The sequence below is a fragment of the Chiloscyllium plagiosum genome, unplaced genomic scaffold, assembly GCF_037043375.1.
Source record: "Chiloscyllium plagiosum isolate Xiang-an unplaced genomic scaffold, Cpla_swu_hap1 HiC_scaffold_31, whole genome shotgun sequence".
NCBI classification, from domain to species: domain Eukaryota; kingdom Metazoa; phylum Chordata; class Chondrichthyes; order Orectolobiformes; family Hemiscylliidae; genus Chiloscyllium; species Chiloscyllium plagiosum.
Window position 1 is genome coordinate 82,845,820 of NW_028270169.1, and position 21,121 is coordinate 82,866,940.

The 21,121-nt window shown below is 43.6% G+C and overlaps 1 non-coding gene across 1 annotated transcript; it reads left to right on the forward strand.

Moving 5' to 3' along the window:
- The first annotated feature begins 7,634 nt into the window (after positions 1 to 7,634).
- Positions 7,635 to 7,716, forward strand: trnas-uga (transfer RNA serine (anticodon UGA)). The gene has a single exon. It is a non-coding gene; the product is annotated as a tRNA-Ser (tRNA).
- Positions 7,717 to 21,121: the final 13,405 nt, after the last annotated feature.

Genomic DNA, 21,121 nt, shown 5'->3' on the forward strand with positions numbered 1-21,121 from the left:
CATTTCTACACAAACACGTTTTACATCCTTATCTCCTGAATCAAAGTAATATGTAACCAATTGATAAATGTCACTAATACCTTGGCATTTCACACGCCTCCGTTTGTCACCTTCCAATGTTAATTAATAATTTGACGTGTTGCAATTGCACACAATAAGAGATAACAAAATACAGGGAGGTGTACCAGGTTTGCAAACGCACGTTATTGAAGCTAAAACGCAGGTTTCTGCCCAAACTACGATCACGGAAGCAGGCACCGAACCGTCAGGAAGCACACAGTAAGTCCAGTTCCAGAGGGCATGACAGGAACAGCACCAGAAAAACCACCAAAATACTTCTCTCGACTAATATTTTGGATGTACATCTCAATGAGCAATCGAGTTTTACATATGTTCCAACAGTAGTTACAACATAAGGAATTAACCAGTGCTGCAGACGGTCCAAGCCCCTGAATCAGAAACACTCAATGCCCTACATATAACTACAAGAACATCTGCCCGTGGCGTATACGGGCTGGCTGAAGTTCATGTTTGCAGCTCGCTAGTTGTCCGACTGTTTCTCCGATATAGTGTTTCGTGCAGTCCCTGCGTGGAATCTTGACAACCATATTTGTCCTGCACAAGATGGGCATTGGATATTGTTTTCTGGTGAGCTTTGCCTCAGCGAGGCTGTTGGTTTATGTCCTGTCCTAAATCCGTGTGTTCAGAGGAGTCTGGCTATCAGTTACCAGAAATTTATTTTAATAAAGGGAAGCATAGTGTTTCAATTGCTTTCTGGCATATCCTAGTTGACAATTTAGTGTGCCAGACATCTGGGAATGCAGATGTGGGATACATATTCTTGGCAAAGAATTTATGTGGCCGTCACTAATTGCCACGGCCAGCTGTCGCGAGTAGCTATACGCATCCTCGAGAGCAGCACAACAGTAATAGAACATGGCAATCAGAAAGCAGCCAGAGATTTTCGAGAAGCAGGGCACCCATCCATGGATTCCATCAATAAACACATTGATCATGATCCAATCTGCAACACCAACAACTGGACCAAGCGGCAATGAAAGTAAATCAATTCCAAAACCCACAGGACAGTAGGCTTCACACCAGGCTCTGCAACCCTGAGGATGTTACCCAGAACTGTGAGGATCCCACTTCCCAGCACCGCAAAACATTCCAACAACTTCTCCGTGAAGCACACGAGCTTCACATCTTTCTGCTCCAAAGCACTCCGATTTTTCACAGCAGAGAATTGTACACTGAACTCCCGCGTGCAAGGTGAGAATGCCAAACCCAACACGATCAATAATGGCAGTGAGAGCGAGTGCAACAATTTCCATTGTCATATGGACAGCCACAAACACTCTCTTTGAATAGGAAAGTCGGTGCAGCAGTGTAATCGGGGAACCAAGTAACCTGCGCTGGGTATTCATATTTCAAACAATTTCCTTTTTTCAAAGTTTTCACTGAAAGTGAATGGATATTACTATTTAATTGCTGATATGAAACCAGATTCTGCATTGTATCTGGTCGCCGTTTTTGTTGTTGCAGTGGCGAAAAGGTTGGCAATCGCGCTGAGAAAAGTTTTTTGTATTTCTCTCATTTCCTTCATTACTGTCCTGGTGAAGGGGGCTGGTGATTGATCGTCTCGATCAGATGGAGTCATCAGCGCATTATTAACCTAATTTCATCACGAGTGCAGTTGGTAAACTTCATTTTTCATGGGTTATTGCTGTTCCGTTTTGTTTTCTGTTTGTTGAGCACTTCCTGTGACTTGGCAATGCACTAAATCTCCAGTATGTCCTGAATGGCCTCGCTGCCGTTTCTCTGAGCAGTTCATGACATAATCGGATTGCACTGCAACAAAGGCAGCATGCATGCTTCGGTGTGTCTGGCAATGGTCCACCCTTTCTGTTTTGCTTCTGTTCCACATGAAGAGCTGTCAGTTTCTGGATTCGTTGGAGAGCTGAGGGGGGTAACATTATCCGTGCTGTATTTTTCTTCAGCCAAACTCTTTGATGGCAAAGTTGGGAAGGTGCCAAACGAATGGTCATTGGAAGCAAAAGTCCGGAAAGATCCTCATCGCTGGGTCAACTCGTCCCATCCACGCTACAGAAATATAGGCAAACGCGTTGACTGCGTAACAAACAGAGTGCATTTTTTTGCAAATGGTCCATTAAAACTGGTGTCAGCTGCGGGAGCACATCAAAGTTGCCGAGCACGGAAAGAGACCCTACTATCGAACCTGTCCCTGCTGAACAGATAACCGAATTAATTGAACCATATTTGCCAAAATGTGTTCCTTATTTCTCCGAACGCTTCCTGTCGATATACCCATTCGGATGCCATTGAATTTGCCTTAAATGTGGCAAATCATTCTGCACACACAAAAATGTCTGAGTGAACTCGCTGAGTTTTTGCATGACACCATGACCAAACTTTTGGACAAGGTTGGAAACTGCGACTAGAATAGATGGCTCTCTGATTAGCCGCAATGCACAATGCACAATGCATCACTCTGATTTAAAATCTGTTTTCCAGCACCTGCAGTCCTCACTTTTGCCTAGTTCCTTCAGTGTCGCTGGTTCCCAATTCAAGAACTCCATCTCTAGCGGTTTCATGTCTGTACCTCCATGCTGAGGAGTTGAAGAGTGAAGAAAAGTAACTCACCCCCTCCATCTCTGGGGTAATTAGGGACTGAAAATGAATCGTATCACATTGAAATGTATCTACATGCGACTTAATCTCTGTCTTTTATTGTGAACCATTTCTTTCATTGTAACCATCAGGAAAGAACATTTCGTTCGCCAGAAAAATAAATGAATATGTCACTAACCTTTGTTTGCTTCAGGTCCACAAACAGTCAGATCAATAGCTCCATTGATTTGCTCTGCTGGTCATGGTCGCAAAGAGATCTTGCAAATTGCCAAGTGTGATTTTCCTTTCAATAAATAATTTTGACTCAGTTTGCCTGCAAATATCTTTTCCTACCTTTGTGCTTTTCTTCTTTTACATTGGTGTCTCGCACCTTACAAATGACAGCGAAGGTATGAAAGGAGATGGAAGCATTTACCTCATCAAGTCAGCGGCAGGTTTCAATGCGATCACGGCTGATTTGGTCAATGCTCAACATTGCTTCTCTGTCTGTTGTCATGGCCGGGTGATTAAGGCGATGGATTGAAAATCGTTTGGCGTTCCCCCACGTAGGTTCTGATCCTACTGACTACGTTATAAATGCTTTCCTGCTGGAACATTTTTCGCTCAAAGTTCAGAAAACCTATTTTGAAAACCAGGCTGGGAATTTGATTAGACTTGGGAAACTCGAGTTCTTCATCAGAAATGTTCCATATTTAAAACATTATCTCTGTTTCTCTTTCCAGACACACTGCTCAACACATCGGGTTTCTGCAGTTGTTATTGAACGTCCTGAGCAGAAGTGCTGCTTTTCATTAGATTCCTTTAATCCCTGTCCTCGGTTCTCTGACTCGGGTCAGTGGCAACACTGCCTCCTACTCGTCAAATTGCTCATTCCCCACCGCTCCCTCTTCCATCATTACAAACAACTGCAGGAAATTGCCATTTAACCATCTTTGTTCCAAAGTGAAACTCACCAGCCTGGGGAATCTCTCCACCAAACGGGACTTCTCATCCCTGGACATGGTGCAAGGCAGAGGATTGTGAAGAAATACTGTGAAAATATTATCAATTGGCAGTTGGAAAAATGTTTAGGAAGCAAACCATATAATTTAGGCTCCAGCTTTGAAAATCTTGAGAAACTCTTTGGGAAATGGAATCAGAGGAGAATGAAGAAGTGTAAACTGTCGGTCCGAGTAGAGGACGAGACATTGACTCTGATGTTCTCGGGACAGGAACTGATCTGATGCATTGAAAGAATTCTCAGTCCTGTACGTGAGGAATACAAACATCATCTGGACTCTGGGACAATGAAAAACTCTGGAACACTCAAGACAATATCAAAATATTGACTGAGAACACTACAGTACGAGTACTATAGATGGGTCAGTTTTTGTCCACTGTGTGCAGGAGGGCTTCCTGACATATTATGTAGACATGCCTTCCAGGGAATAAGCCACTTTCGATTTAGTACTGGGTAACGATACTGGCCAGGCTTTAGATATGGAAGTAGGTGAGCACTTTGGAGACAGCGATCACAATTCTCTCAGGTCTACTTTCGTGATGGAAAGGGATAGGTGTACTCCACGGAGCAAACGTTTCTGCTGGTGGAAGGGAAATTACGATGCATTGAGGCAAGATTTAGGAAGCGTAGAATGGGGTAGGAAACTGCAGGGGGTGAGCACATTAAAAATGTGGAGCTTAATCAAGGAAAAGCTCCTGTGTGTCCTAGATAAGTATGTACCTGCCAGGCAGAGAGGAAGACATAGAACGCGTGAGCCATTGTTTACTACGGAAGTGGAATCCCTGGTCAAGAAGAACAAGAAGTCTTATGTTAGGAAAAAATGTGAAAACTCAGTTAAAGCGCTCGAGGGTTCCAACGATATCAGGAAAGACCTAAAACGTGAGCTGAGAAGAGCCAGGAGGAGACATGAGAAGTTGTTGGCAGATAGGATCAGGGTTAACCCGAAGGCTTCCAATGTCAGGAATAAAAGAATGACGAGAGTTACATTTGGGACAATCAAGGAGAATAGTGGGCAGTTGTGTGTGGAGTCAGAGGAGATAGGGGAAGCACTAAATAAATATTTTGCGACAGTGTTCGCTATACAATTTGAAAATGTTGGCGAGGAAGATACAGAGATACTTGCGTCTAGACTAGAAGAGATTGAGGTTCACAAGGAAGAGATATTAGAAATACTGCAGAGTGTGAAAATAGATAAGTCAGCTGGGCCGGATGGGATCTATCTGATGTTGTTTAGCAAATGCACTGCAGGAAGGTACAAATCAAGCTGATGCTGACAACGACTCGTTTTGAGCCGCTAATTTGAAGTGAAGTGGCGGCGCCAGTAAAAGGTGTCACGCATCTCGTCTAATTCCATATCCAGAGCTCGAAATGACCGGAGGTCTCTCGCTGAGTATCTGCAGGGTCTTGCTTGGAATACACCATGACACTTTTTCACTGGAGTAGATCATGAAATCGCGTCGTGACTGTGATTAAAGCGATGGAATCTTCCAGCAGAGAAGTAGGCGACCCTGAAGCAGGCAGCTGAGGACAAATGTTTCTCCTTTGCCAGTGAAAGGCACTGCTTCACAAATTGGAAACTTCGAAGTGAAGCAGTGTTGGTGATAATCTTCGCTGCTTGTTCACCTTTTTAATTCTGATTCCATGAAAGTCCATGGCATTACATATCGACATTCTGCCAACACTAGGGCTGTCTCTTGGGCCAGTAGCGTAATGGATCACGCGTCTGACTTCGGATCAGAAGATTGTATGTCCGAGTCCTACCTGGCTCGAGGGGAATGTTTCGCTTTAACCGTGGTCTACGTTGACGCTCCCCTATGAAGTCCTGTCGAGAAGTCGCCTCTGTGCTTCCGCATTTAAAACTTACATTTGTCCTGTGTCCGTTTCAGATTCCAGCTCTCCACAACGGACAACTCCGTCAGTTTGGGGGTATCTTCCTGTGCGTCTCCCTCTGTGGGTGAAAATGAGTATGAGTTCCTCAAAAGAGTTACAATACTTTGTGGAAGCGTCATACGTCTGTCCCATTATTGTGCCATTTAAGAACATAGGGTAACCTCATTGATATTTGCCCTGGAAACATTAGAACATACGAGAACTTGGGACAAAGTTGGAAACTGCGACTAGAATAGATGGCTCTCTGATTAGCCGCAATGCACACGGGCGGAATGGCCTTTTCCCACTTTGTAAATCTTCGAAGACAAGTTGAAAATAATCTGCAACGAAAATGTTCAGAAAGGGTGTTTTAGAACATAGAACATAGAACATAGAACAATACAGCACAGAACAGGCCCTTCGGCCCACAATGTTGTGCCGAACTTCTAACCTAGATTAAGTACCCATCCATGTACCTATCCAAATGCCGCTTAAAGGTCGCCAATGATTCTGATTCTACCACTCCCACGGGCAGCGCATTCCATGCCCCCACCACTCTCTGGGTAAAGAACCCACCCCTGACATCTCCCCTATACCTTCCCCCCTTCACCTTAAATTTATGTCCCCTTGTAACACTCTGTTGTACCCGGGGAAAAAGTTTCTGACTGTCTACTCTATCAATTCCTCTGATCATCTTATAAACCTCTATCAAGTCACCCCTCATCCTTCGCCGTTCCAACGAGAAAAGGCCGAGAACTCTCAACCTATCCTCATACGACTTCCTCTCCATTCCAGGCAACATCCTGGTAAATCTTCTCTGCACCCTCTGCAAAGCTTCCACATCTTTCCGAAAGTGAGGCGACCAGAACTGCACACAGTACTCCAACTGTGGCCTAACCAAAGTCCTGTACAGCTGCAACATCACTTCACGACTCTTGAATTCAATCCCTCTGCTAATGAACGATAATACTCCATAGGCCTTCTTACAAACTCTATCCACCTGAGTGGCAACCTTCAAAGATCTATGTACATAGACCCCAAGATCCCTCTGTTCCTCCACCTGACTAAGAACCCTACCATTAACCCTGTATTCCGCATTCTTGTTTGTTCTTCCAAAATGGAAGAACAAATTGGTGTTTTATTTACACCAAATACGATAGTATCTATCGCCTTGTCTTGTTATTTACTTGTGAGGATTCGGTGCTCTCAGCGCCGTGGCCCGGATCGTATTCCCGCCCATGGAATGTTTGTATTGTTCAGCAAACATATCGGTGTACCAGTCCTTCTGCTGATTTTCCGATGCTGGCAGGTCATTGGTTTTGTCCAAAACATTATGAAGGTAAACAGAAAACAGATAGCTGCAGTTGCTGGAAATCTGAACAAAAAACGAAAATTGTTTGCAGAACGCAGCAGGACTTGCAATAGAAACGTCGACTTTCCTGCTCTTCGGATGCTACCTGACCTGCTGTGCTTTTCCAGCATCACTCAGATCTAAAATCTGGTTTCTAGCACCTGCGGTCCTCACTTTTGCGTAGTTCCTTCAGTGTCGCTGGTTCCCAATTCAAGAACTCCATCTCTAGCGGTTTCATGTCTGTACCTCCATGCTGAGGAGTTGAAGAGTGAAGAAAAGTAACTCACCCCCTCCATCTCTGGGGTAATTAGGGACTGAAAATGAATCGTATCACATTGAAATGTATCTACATTCGACTTAATCTCTGTCTTTTATTGGGAACCATCTCTTTCATTGTTACCATCAGGAAAGATCATTTCGTTCGCCAGAAAAAGAAATGAATATGTCACTAACATTTGTTTGCTTCAGGTCCAAGAATACTCAGATCAATAGCTCCTTTGCTTACCTCTGCTGGTCATGTTCGCAAAGAGATCTTGCAAATTGCCAAGTGTGATTTTCCTTTCAATAAATAATTTTGACTCAGTTTGGCTGCAAATATCTTTTCCTACCTTTGTGCTTTTCTTCTTTTACATTGATGTCTCGCACCTTACAAATGACAGCAAAGGTATGAAAGGAGATGGAAGCATTTAGCTCATCAAGTCAACGGTAGCTTTCAATGAGATCACGGCTGATTTGGTCAATGCTCAACGCAGGTTCGCCGTGGTAGTCATGGCCGAGTGGTTAAGGCGATGGATTTGAAATCCATTGGGGTTTCCCCACGTAGGTTGGAATCCTGCTGACTACGTTCTGTATGCTTTCCTGCTGGAATAATTTTCGCTCAAAATTTAGAAAACTTATTTTGCAAACCAGGCCGGTAATTTGATTAGACTTGGACAACTGGAGTACTTCATCAGAAATGTTCCATATTTAAAACATTATCTCTGTTTCTCTTTCCAGATACACTGCTCGACACATCGGGTTTCTGCAGTTGTTATTGAACGTCCTAAGCAGAAGTGCTGCTTTTCATTAGATTCCTTTAATCCCTGTCCTCTGTTCTCTGACTCGGGTCAGTGGAAACACTTCCTCCTGCTCGTCAAATTGCTCATTCCCCACCGCTCCCTCTCCCATCATTACAAACAACTGCAGGAAATTGCCACTTAACCATCTTTGTTCCAAAGTGAAACTCACCAACTTCGGGAATCTCTCCACCAAACGGGACTTCTCATCCATGGACATGGTGCAAGCCAGAGGATTGTGAAGAGATACTGTGAAAATATTGTCAGTTGGCAGTTGGAAAAATGTTTAGGAAGCAAACCATATAATTTAGACTCCAGCTTTGGAAATCTTGAGAAACACTTTGGGAAATGGAATCAGAGGAGGATTAAGAAGTGTGAACTGTCGGTTCGAGTGGAGGATGGGACATTGACTCTGATGTTCTCGGGACAGGAACTGATCTGAGACAGTGAAAGAATTCTCGCTCCCGTACGTGAGGAATGCAAACTTCATCTGGACTGTGGGACAATGAAAAACTCTGGAACACTCAAGACAATATCCAAATATTGACTGGGATCACTACAGTACGAGTACTATAGATGGGTCAGTTTTTGTCCAGTGTGTGCAGGACGGCTTCCTGACACAATATGTAGACATGCCTTCAAGGGACGAAGCCACTTTCGATTTAGTACTGGGTAACGAGCCTGGCCAGGTTTTAGATTCGGAAGTCGGTGAGCACTTTGGAGACAGCAATCACAATTCTCTCAGGTTTACTTTCGTGATGGAAAGGGATCGGTGTACTCCATGGAGCAAGAGTATCAGCTGGTGGAAGGGAAATTACGATCAATGAGGTAAGATTTAGGAAGCGTAGAATTGGGTAGGAAACTGCAGGGGGTGAGTACATTAAAAACGTGGAGCTTAGTCAAGGAAAAGCTCCTGTGTGTGTACCTGTCAGGCAGGGAGGAAGATATAGAATGCGTGAGCCATGGTTTACTAAGGAAGTGGAATCCCTGGTCAAGAAGAACAAGAAGTCTTATGTTAGGAAAAAATGTGAAAACTCAGTTAGAGCGCTCGAGGGTTCCAACGATATCAGGAAAGACCAAAAAAGAGAGCTGTGAAGAGCCAGGAGGAGACATGAGAAATTACTGGCAGTTAGGATCAGGGATCGGCCTAAGGCTTTCCATTGGTATGTCAGGAATAAAAGAATGACGAGAGTGAAATTTGGGACAATCAAGGATTATAGTGGAAAGTTGAGTGTGGAGTCAGAGGAGATAGGGGAAGCACTAAATAAATATTTTTCGACAGTATTCGCTATAGAAAATGAAAATGTTGGCGAGGAAGATATAAAGATACTTGCGTCTAGACTAGAAGAGATTGAGGTTCACAAGGAAGAGATATTAGAAATACTGCAGAGTGTGAAAATAGATAAGTCAGCTGGGCAGGATGGGATCTGTCCTAGGATCCTCTGGTAAGCAAGGGAAGAGATTGATGAGCGTTTGGCATTGATCGTCAAATCATCGTTGTCTACAGGAATAGTGCCTGTGGAATGGGGCATAGCATATGTTGTTCCTTGTTCAAAAAGTGTCTTAGAGACAACCCTGGTAATTACAGACCAGTGAGTCTCACTGCAGTTGTTGGTAACGTGTTGGAAAAGGTTATTATAGATAGGATTTATGACCATCTAGAAATGAAAAATCGGATCAGGGACAGTCAGCACGGTTTTGTGATGGGTAGGCCTTGCCTAACGAATCTTATTGACTTTTTTGACAAAGTGACCAAACAGGTAGATGACAGTAAACCGGTTGATGTGGTGTATATGGGTTTCAGCAAGTTGTTCGATAAGGTTCCCCACAATAGGTAAAATGCGGAGGAATGGAATTGTGGGAGGATTGCAGCTTTGATCAGCAATTGGCTTGCCAATAGAAAACAGTGTTGTAGTTGATGGAACATGTTCTTCTTGGTGTCCAGGTACTGACGGCGTTCGGTCCACTGCTATTACCCGTGAGATCTAATCTTGCCAATCAGCCTCCCATGGGGAAAATTGTTGAACGCCTTACTGAAGTCCATATAGATCACATTTACTGCTCTGCTCTCATCAATCTTCTTTGTTACTTCTTCAAAAAACTCAATCAAGTTTGTGAGACATGATTTCCCACGCACAAAGCCATGTTAACTATCCCGAATCAGTCCTTGCCTTTCCAAATACATGTACATTCTGTTCCTCAGGATTCCCTCCAACAATTGGAGTATTCTTGGCAGATGCAGTTTCATGTAGGGAATGCGAGGTCATATACTTTGTTGGGATGAATAAAAAGGCACACTACTATTAAAATCGATAGAAACGCAAAAGATGTGCAGTGCAGAGGAGTCCCAGTGTTCTTATACATGAAACGAACAAAGGTTAATCACATATTTATTTCTTGCTGGCAAATAAAAAGCCTTTTCTGATGCTCACAATTAAAGAGATGGTTTCCAAGAAAATAGCAAAATTAAGTCACCAGTAGAGTAATCAATTACCAAGATATTCCTTCGTGATGTTTTATGGGACATGTGGGATTTTTTTGATTATGGTTCTCCAAACGTTTTTACAATGGAACGGAGAGTTTTAGATGGGCAGTTAAGATCACGCATGACTATTGCCATTTTTGTCACTCACACACAATTGTTTTTCCTTGTATGATTTATTTCGCTTTGTGTTTACTGCGAGTGGGCTTGTAAACTACACATGGTTGTGAGTTCATTCCTCACTGTTCCTCAACTCCAGCCAAACAGACTTTACATCCTTACTTCCTGAATCAAGGTAATCTCTCACCATTGCATAAATGTCATTAAAACTTCGGTATTTCACACGCCTCTGTATATTACCTTACAATATTAATTGATCCTTTACTGTATTGCAGTTGTGCATAAGAAGAGAAAAATAGAATAGAGAATGGTGGACCTCCGCTTCACACACCCGTTATTGAAGCGAAAATGCAGTTACTGCCCATAATACGATCGTGGAAGCATGCGCCGAACCCTCAGGAAACACAGAATAAGTGCAGTGCCACAGAGCATGTCTGGTACAGCACCACAAAGACAACAGAAATGCTTATCTGAGCTCCTATTTTGGATATATTTCTAAATGAGCAATAGAGTGTTACGTGTGTTCCATTAGGAGTTACCTCACACAAGGAAGTAACCAGTGCTGCAGACGGTCATATCATCCGAGTTCCAAGCCCTGGAATCAGAGACATTCAATATTCTGTGCATAACTGCAAGGAACAGCTGTCCGAGGCGTTTACAGTCCAGATAAAATTACGAATGCAGCTCTCCAGTTGTCAGCGTCTTTCTCCTATGTCGTGTTTCGTGCAGTCCCTGCGTGGAATCTCGTCAACCACGTTTGACCTGCACATGATGGGTATTGGGCCTTGTTTTCTCGTGAGTTGTTGTCTGAGTGAGGTTCTCGGTTTCTGTGCTGTCATAAGTCCGAGTGTTCGGAGGAGTCTGGATATCGTTTTCCAGAATTTGTTTTTAATACAGGGAAGCATGATTTAAAAATTACCTCAAAGCATATCCTCGCTGCGAACTTTGTGTGCCATGCATCTGCGAATGAAGGTGTGTGGATATTGGTTCTTGGCAAAGAATTTGTGTGGGCATCAGTCCAGCAGTTCCTAGTCGCAAAACGTACAAACGGCAAGGGCCACACATTCGACTAGAAGCAGGGCACTCATCCACGGATTCCATCCGTTGGACCCAATCTGCAATCGCAACAAGCAGAAGCAGCGGTAATGAAACCAAATGAATTCGTATCAAAACACGAGAGCAGCGTTTCACAGGAACCTCTGCAGCGCTGAGAATGTCACCCAGACAGGCGAGGAAAAGTCTGCAAACCATCTTCCTAGCGTCACCGAACTTTTCAACAAGAACTCCAGAAGCATCCGAACTTCACATCTTTCTGCTCCAAAACACTCTGCTTTTCCAAAACAGAGAATTGCACACTCAACTACCGCGTGTAAGATGAAAATACCAGCCCCTACACTACCAAAGGCGGCAGTAAGAGCGAGGGGAAATAGCTGCCACTGTCATTCCACAGCTACAAACGCTCTCTTTGAAAGGTACATTTTCGTATGAATGTCGGGGCAGCAGTAGAATATGGGAACTTAACAGCCCGCGCTGTGTATTCATATTTGGACAATGTGAGTTGTTCACAGTTTTCCCTGAAAGTGAGTGGACGTCGTTATTTCACCGCTGTTGTGAAGCCAGATCCTGCACTGAATCTGCTCCCTCGTTTTTTGTTGTTGTGGCTAAAAGGTGGGCAATCGCAACGTGAAACTTTGTTATATTTCTCTCATTTCCTTCATTACTGTCCTGGTGAGGGAGGATGGATATTGGCTCGCTCGATCAGATGGAGGCACCAGCGCATTGTTGACCTAATTTAATCGAGAATATAATTGGTAATATTCACTTTGCAAGGTACATTTTTCTGTTTTGTTTTATGTTACTTGAGCACTTTCTGTTACTTGGCAATGCACTAAATCTCCAGAATGTCGGGAAGCTCCGTTTGGAATTGCTTCGGTGCTATTTGTCTGAGCAGTTCTTGACATACACGTCTCGCACTGCCTCACAGACAGAAGTAATGAATTTGTGTGTCTGATAATGGCTCTGCCTTTTGAGTTTTGCACCTTGTCCAGTTAAGAGCTGTCAGTTTTTGGATTCTCTGGAGAGTTGAGGAGACAACACGATTTGTGAAGTTTTTTTTAGTCAACGAAATTATTTGATGGAGAACTTGGGAATATATCAAGGAGAATGGTCGTTGTCTGTAAATGCCTGGAAAATATTCCTCTCTGTGTCATTTCAAAACGTTACGCCTCAAGAAAAAATAAAATTCAAACACGCTGACTTAGTAACAAACAGCATGCGTTTTTGCAAGTGGTCTATTGAAACTGTTGTCAGGTACTGGAGTGTCACAGAATTGCCGAGCATGGAAGCAAACCTTCCTATTCAACTTGCACCTGCTGAACAGATGACCGTAACTAATCTAAACATATTTGCCAATATTTGTCCCTTATCTCTCCGAACACTTCCTGTCTGCATACCCATTTACATGCCTTTGAAGTGTTGTGAGTGCACCAAAATCTGCCACTAAATGTGGCAATTTATTCCATACGCACAAAAATGTCTGTATTAAAAACAACTGTCGCTCACATCCCTTTCAAATTGTACTGCTCTCACATAAAACCTATGCTATCTCGGTTTAAACTCACGTGACTTCTGAAAAAGTGTCGATTGACTATGTTCTCTGCTAGTCTACCTCATGATCTTGTAAACTTTTCCAAAGACATCCCTCAGGCCTGTAGCTCCGGGGAAAACTGTCGAAGAATATTCACCTTCTCACTAATGTCCACACCGTGCACACCTTTCAAATCGTTGTAAATATTTTTTTAATTATGCGAAGGTATTCATAGAAAGTGCCAGGGGAAATTGCCTGGAGTGAAGCAATGCTGAAACATTAGTCTTGACAGGTTTGGCGCTTAGTTATCGTCAGGGAGCGTCGCCGAGTGGTTTAATGTAGGTAAAAACAATGAATGCAGATACTGGAGACCAGATTGAGGATTAGTGGTGCTGAAGAACCCTGTATTCCTGATGAAGGGCTTTTGCCTGAAACGTCGATTTTACTGTACCACAGATGCTGCCTGAACTGCTGTGCTATTCCAGCACCACTAATCCAGAGAGGTTTAATGTGCTGGGTTTCGGGTCCGGTCTCTATTGCGTCATGGGTTTGAAACCACTCTTTGCAATAGAACAACTGCAGGCAGCTTCTTATGACAGAACTACACAGGTCCTGATATTGCTTTATGGGTGTGTTTGTTACTCCTCGGGTCTCTCACCCTCTCTGCGATAAACACGGGAACATGAGCAACTGATTCTTAAAATAATGAGAACTACTGCTGTCCACTTCCTCTCGAGCACTGTGCGTTTGGAAATGTAGACGCACAATTTTGCTGCCAGTTGCAGTGTCTCAAATGGTCAGAGCATTTGGCTGAAATGTTGGTTGTCCTAGCCCAAAAAGAGCACAGAGCCTCAAATATTTCACATCAAGTATTGTGACCGACAATACAACCACGAGAACTCATCCATAATTGACCCTGAGTCCACAGTGAGTGAGACGGTCACGTGCAGCAGAATATGACCCCACTCTCTACAAGCCCCTGCTGCCACCAGAAAAGGGCCACTGCAGTTTCAATCAGCGGCTTCCTGCCCAGCCCTGGGACACACCTCATGGAAACTCCTTCCTCAGGAACGGCTGTTACCGTGTGAAATGGTAAAAAATTATAATTCAAATTGGAAATGGCTTCAGAAGATTGTTCCTGTTTTTAAAACATTTTATAATCAGAATTCCTGTCTCGAATATTAGAAGTGGTAAACTTTGTAGGCAGGCAGAACAAAGAAAGTGTTGAATTGTGAGGACTCTGTCTCTTCAGCAGTTGGGATTCCCTACACTCTAATCAGAAATGGTTTGGTTTCCTGAGGTATTTTCCAGATTGACTGGCAGTCTGCCAGAGTGTCTGGGAATCAGTTCGGCGACCTAAGGATCAGGGTCAAAATATGAACATTTTAACAGAGAATCGTAAATCCCGGGGCAAGGCCTAAATGGATTGTAATGGTCTGAAGGAATAAATCTGAGATTTGAAAGACTTGAATAATGTTATTTGCAATGGGGAGGAATGAACGAGATTTTTGAAAATTGCCGTGTCAGCTGAATTAAACTCAGTATGAAATCATAAATTAACCAACACCAATCCTGACCTGGTTCGCTCAGTCGGTAGAGCTTGAGAACTTTAATCTCAATGATGTGGGGCGAGACCCACGCAGGGCGCTGTTGTTTGCTAATAGGTTTGCCGCTCTCCATTAATGTTGCAAGAGCGAATTCGCTTGCTGAGGCAGGTTTTGTTGACACATTTTTTCCTCCGTTTTTGATCATCTCTTGGTTTCTGAGTGAAAACTGTCTCCACTGCAGGTGCAAGAGACAGGTTATCAGTTCAGCCGAATATGCTATAAACGATGTCCCTTCCAAAATGTGAGGTACCATTCCAAACGTGCCCCAACCAAAATGTCCAGATTCTTCGAATGAGAATGGCCACATGACAGTGACAGCTGCATGTCAAATGGTGCTGTAATAGAATTAACTGAATGAGAATGCTCTGATGGAAACCGAATGGAACTCTCCCTGAAATTTTCCCAATTCACTCGGTTAATGATGCTGTTGTGTACCCATATGGGTTTACGTAATGAACAGCTTATTGTCAGTAACAGAGGTGTGGGTGATGCAGGATAGTGAGGTTTCTGTGTGGGTCAGAAGTAATTTGTTCGAACAGGCAATTCAAATGTCCACAGAGCAGACATAGCTGATTGGTCCAGGATCATACTTCTCCCTTCTGTTTCACTACCAACAAAAGAAATTGCGGGAAAATCTCAGCAGGTCTGCTAGAATCTTGGAATGGAAAACCGAGTTAAGTCTTCAAGACCAGTGACACTTATTTCTCCATGTCCATCTCCGTCTACCTTTTTATTGAATATCTCATGACTCTCAACTTTATACTCAGTTTGTCTTTTATTACTCCGTCTCCAAACATTCTACCAGTCTCAAAATTTAATAACAGATCTGTTCCATCTCTCACCTCGCCGAGTAATGAGAGGAGGACTTCGAAATGCACGATTAACTCTGTTGCTATTTCCTTAGATATTGGATGGCCAGAGACCAGAAGGCATCGGAGGACAGTTAGAGCTTTCAGTCCATCTGGTCTGCCCGCCATTCGATCATGACTCATATCGTTCCCAAACCAATTTTCAGCCTTCTATCTGTGACACTTAGCTCCCCTGAATTTAGGATCCAGTCTTTTTCCCAGAGTGCGAATGAAACCGTCCCAACCATCTCCACATCTGTTGGCAGCTGTTACAACGTATCTGTGTGTGATCGAGCTCAATTTCAGTCCCACACAGCAAACACGTCTGTTCTGAGCAATGCAATCCCCGCTGCATGACAGATCGATCGGGTCTCTGACCCCACGGTTGTTTTGCAAGGCAGTAGTTAGCTCCTTCACCACCCACGGCAAGGACTGGTGCTTCAGGGCAACAGCAACAATATTACAGCCGATAAAGGAATTTTGCATTTTTACAGATGACGTCTGTCAGTTAATGAGAGATTCTGGTAAGTATGCTGTTTCCCGAAGTGAAATTGACAATTACCCAGGCAATAAAACAATAAAAAGCATAAGTAGCCTGAATCTGTGAAATGATACATTAAATCTCTTTGTCTGCACAGATGCTGTCAGGCCTGCAGAGTTGCTCTGTCAATTCCTGTTGTTGATTCAGATTTCCAGGTTTCGCACTTCTTTGTTTTATGCTAGTCTGAATCCTGTTTGTGACAATACTCGATTAATTGACAGTTCCATACAAAATTCCCTGCTTTGGGAAGGTTGTCAACAACATAAACGGTCAGAGGAAATTCCCCATTGCTACAGCAGTGAGAGCACTGAGTCCTTAACAATAGACTTCCACGGAAATTGAATTATGGCGCTATAAGTTTTCTCAATGAATCAACTTTAACTTTTTTCATTTGTGATCATTTTAGCTGCACATCAGTTTCTTTCTTTTTTCAATTTCTGTCAGCTTGGAAAAGGCCTTTCCGCCCATCTGCAGTGCGGGTCATTGGACATTCATCTTTTCGAGGCAAGGAGCGACAATTTCTTGGAGGACCTTCTGCACTGCATCTCGGGTGGGGTGGGTGCGAGTCTGTACCACTATATTCACCTATCTATAGATATTGGAGAAGGTTCTATCTATTCCACACCACCAGGCTTCCTCATCGCTCTTCAGAATCTTGGTTATTATTACCCTTGCCATGGCACCTCCTTCTTTGATAACAGGAAACCGATATCCCGTGTCAGGTGTACCTGTAGCCGTGGTGGATACTACTCAGTGTCAGTAACTGGATACACAAGGATCTCTGCGTAAATATTTATTGCCTTATTTATACTCGTCCTGGTAACCAAACGGGCATGGGTGGCATGTAATGGTCAACTTAACATCCTTGGTTAAGATTACCGTCTGCGGTTGTATCCCAGACACCCCTGCCTTCACGACTCGTCCTGCCATGCAGCCCCATATTTCTGTGAGTCTTCTAATCACTACTTACACTTATTTGGATCCGGTGTTGTCTGATGTCTCCTCAAGGTCAGCTACACGTTTGCAATGGTTGGCGTGTATCAACGTGGCTCTTTCGGTGATCTTATCAGCTGTCTGTCTGTGTTGTAGGGAGCCCTTGGAACGGTCCCAGCCAGCTCTTCGCCTTCATGCTTTTGCTCCTGAAGTCTTTCACCACTATCCAGTCTTCAGGTTCTAGATTGTGCATCTTCCCTTCTGCTGGTTGGGGTAGTGCTGCCTTTCTTTTGATTCTGTATTTGAGACAGAAGTGTGGAGAGTTTTATGCCGTAACATAACATGTCGTCCTCACAGTGGTCTGTTATCTGTCTGACAATCGGTCTTGGGCCAATTCCTGTATTGGGCCACCTTCCAAACAAAATCTCAAACGTCCTAAGATTTACTCTTCCTCTCCTTCATATACATTAGCACAATTGGAAATGCCTTTGTCCATGTCACCTCTAGTTCCTCAAAACATTTTGCCAATTTATTTTTAAGGGTAGTTGTCTCACCTTTATTCCCAAATAATCACTGATCTGCTGTAGGGCAATATTTATAAACGGCTTTCCATTGTTGCTGCTTAGCCTTTCAGGAATGCCCCATCTTGGAATTATTTCAGTTAGCAAAGCCTTGGCTACCGCACTGGCATCCTGTTTAGACATGGGAGCACTTCCACCCTTTGGGAAAACATCAACTATTACCAGACAATGCCTTTTTCCTTCGCTGGGTGTTAGTTCAAAAAAATCCATCTGTAAATGTTCAAAGGGTCTTTGGGATTGGGGGTGTTCTTCCTGATTCATTTGTATTCTCCTCCCCACATTATTAGTGGCATAGATAACACATTATTCACATTTTTTATGATTAATGAGTAAATCCCTTTCTGTACCAGCGTGCTGAAATATTGTCGTACATCCCCATGTTTGACACATGGTCCTTACCGTGTGTTACTTCGGCATAGAAAGGGAAGAAAGATCGTGGTAGACAGGGTTTACCATTGGGGCCACACTACACCCATTCCCTCATTCTGCACCCTGCCCTTGTCAATTCACGCTTCTCCTTCGATGTGGCCTGCGACTGTAACTCCCATAAGTCTGCTTTGGATTCCAAATATTTGCCATACACATTTGACACACAGTGATTGATTTCGGCAATCGAACTGCTTTCAGGAGGTCAGAGATCAGGTCATGTTATGTGATTGGCTTTCCAGTGGAGGTCAAGAAGCCCTTGTTTTTAAACAGGGATCCAAAATTATGTACAACCCCGAATGCATATCTGCTGTCTAGGTAAATATTCACTGTTCTTCCTTCGGCCAATTTACATGCCTCAATCAAGGCAATCAGCTCTGCTGCTTGCGCTGACAGATGAGAAGGAAGTGATCCCGCTTTGACTACCTCGTGGGTAGTTGATACAACATACCAGACACTGGCCTATCTCTTTGCTTCTGAATACTGACCTATCCACAATAGAACGCCGTATCCAGATTCTAAATTGGTGAATCCTACACGTCTGGTCTCGGTCTTCAAACCTAAGAACTTCAACTGTTGTTCCACAAGTTTTAGTTTTGCGAGACTAGATGGCAGAGCATCGCAAGCCTACCTTTCTCACATTGTTTCTCTGTTGATGCTGCGATTAAGCATTCGCTTACATACTGCAGAAGCACTGATACCCACCCCCACCCCGGTTAAAACAAGAGTCTCCAGCCTCCTGTGTAGAGCCTCGTTAATTATGGTAGGGACTCACAGTAATCTTGAAAATGTCACGTGAAAGTATACTATTGGCCTTTGAATGGAAAGGTGAACCAGAATTGACTGTCGGCGTGTAACGGTACACAAAACAAGGCATTTGCTAAGACCATAATAGAGAGCCATTTACTTCCAGTGGAATTTGAGCCAATATAATATAGGGGTTGGGAACATTTGGGGTGTGCGGAACAACAGCGTTATTGATAAACTGCAGGTCATGAACAAACCTCCATTCCCCCGATTCACCTGGAATGTTTGCCTTTTTGAACGAAAAAAAATGAGTGTTCTCACCAGTGATTATTCACGGGGGATTATCACACCAGCCTATAAGAGATATTCAAAGACTGGGGTAATTCCTTGCACAGCTTCGGGTTTTAACGGCTCTTTTGCTTTGCCAGGACAATACTCAGACTTCGGGGTTATTCTTAAGGGTTCGTACGAGCCCCACATCATGTTTGCCTTTCGCCCTGAAATCAGTTGTGACCTTTCTTAATCTTGGGTCCGAGACATCTACCATAGGTAAACGCCAGACGACACTCCTGGCGGGGATTACCTGGACTGCCCTGTCTGCCTGAATTAGCCAATTTAGTTTCTTCCTATACGTCCTTATAAATGCATTGAAGCAGATACCCACATCGACCCTGAAGATACAATCTTTCGTTTTTTGTGCCTGTCGTGCCCATGGTCCCAAATTCTGACATCTGTCGCTGGATGCCTTCGCCAATGATCCGTGAGGAAAAGAGCCTTCCGCATAAAAAAAAAACAGGGTCTACGTACCGTCACAGATACTTAAAAAAGTTTAAAGTGACAGCACATCTGAGATCATTCCAATAAAATTCTGGGTGAGTGAATCGCTCACGGAACCTATCGCTCTCTGACATGCATCAGGGATCGTGATTTATATTTTCCAGCCTGCACTATTAAATCTTCTTTTTGTATTGCCTGCAAGCCCGTCGGGGTACTGCGCAAATCCGACCCCAGTCTCACTATGAGATCCCGAGACATCAGATTTAAAGAACAGAATTCCGATAACAGAAATGAGAATTGGAATGTTTCCCCATTACATCATCGTTGTACTGAAAATATAGTTCACGCTTCGCAAACTCTGTGCTCAGTGTAGAGGTGGGACATGTTTCAGTGCCCATAAGGTTAGTAGTAGTGATGAGCACAAGCGAGTATTCGTTGCCAAGCATAAAGCAAAGAAGTTTACCTGTAACTTTGGGCCTGCCCACCGCCACTTCAGCCTTCCTCGATTAGTCACCCTGCTGCACAGCCTGCAGGGCCGATTGACGCTGTCTGGGCGTGCACTGCCTCACTCAGTGGTCCATTGCTCTGCAAACAAAGCACCCGCCAGATTTACCTCTGCCAGCCCTTCTTTTCACGCAGCACCTCCTTCCAACGGCTGGGCGACCATTTGCATCATAGTCAGCTGAGCTTTATGTGTTTGCTGTTCCATCTTTAATTTCCATTTTTCCTTCTCTTGGGCCAGAATGTTTTCAGCATGTAGCGCGTGGAGTTCCATCATATTCAGGTTTCCCGTGTCCCAGGTAATACATTGGCAAGACGCCTCATGTAATGGGCGCCTGATAGCTTTCACATATTCCCTTTAAAGTACAATTCGCTTCGTCTTATCAACACTTCAAGTTCAGTGGCCTGAAACATTCGAGTTCCTTTCCAGTTAAGAAGTTGTTTTTTTCTAATTCCTTGGCTGTTGATATGGTAGTTTGCTGGCCTTGTAAGTCTGCTATTAGCTCGGTTTGAATATACATAGATTTTCTTTCTGTCTGCAACACTTGCCCACTGCAAAGTCAGGCCCTTACTTTTTTGTTTCCCTGTGCTTTTATTGGTTTCAAAAGAAATGTTAATTTTCCATTGCAAGGGACATCACATCATTTTCACAAGTCGGTGCAATATCGAGGGCCGAAGTGCCTGTACTGCACTGTAACGTTCTATGTTGTAAGATACATTTCCTGCTGGTTTCCGATGTCTCTACTCACTGTGGAAACTTCTAGACACATCTTCCAGTGATTTGTCTGCACTTCATTCAATCCAGAAAACTGTAGTTCCTGCTAAGAATGTGATCTCTCTACAATGGAGAGAGGAAAACAGAGTCGGTGACAAAGCTGAGATCAGTTAAGTTCTGTCATGAATCAACAAAAATTACCCAGGTCTTCCAGTGTCCTGTCACTTTAACATTGCATTGTGTACCCAAGCCATCATACCAGTCTCTGGTCTGCTGCAGTTCTTCTTCAAAGCACAGCGCAAGCTGGAAGATCGGCAACTCATTTTCTA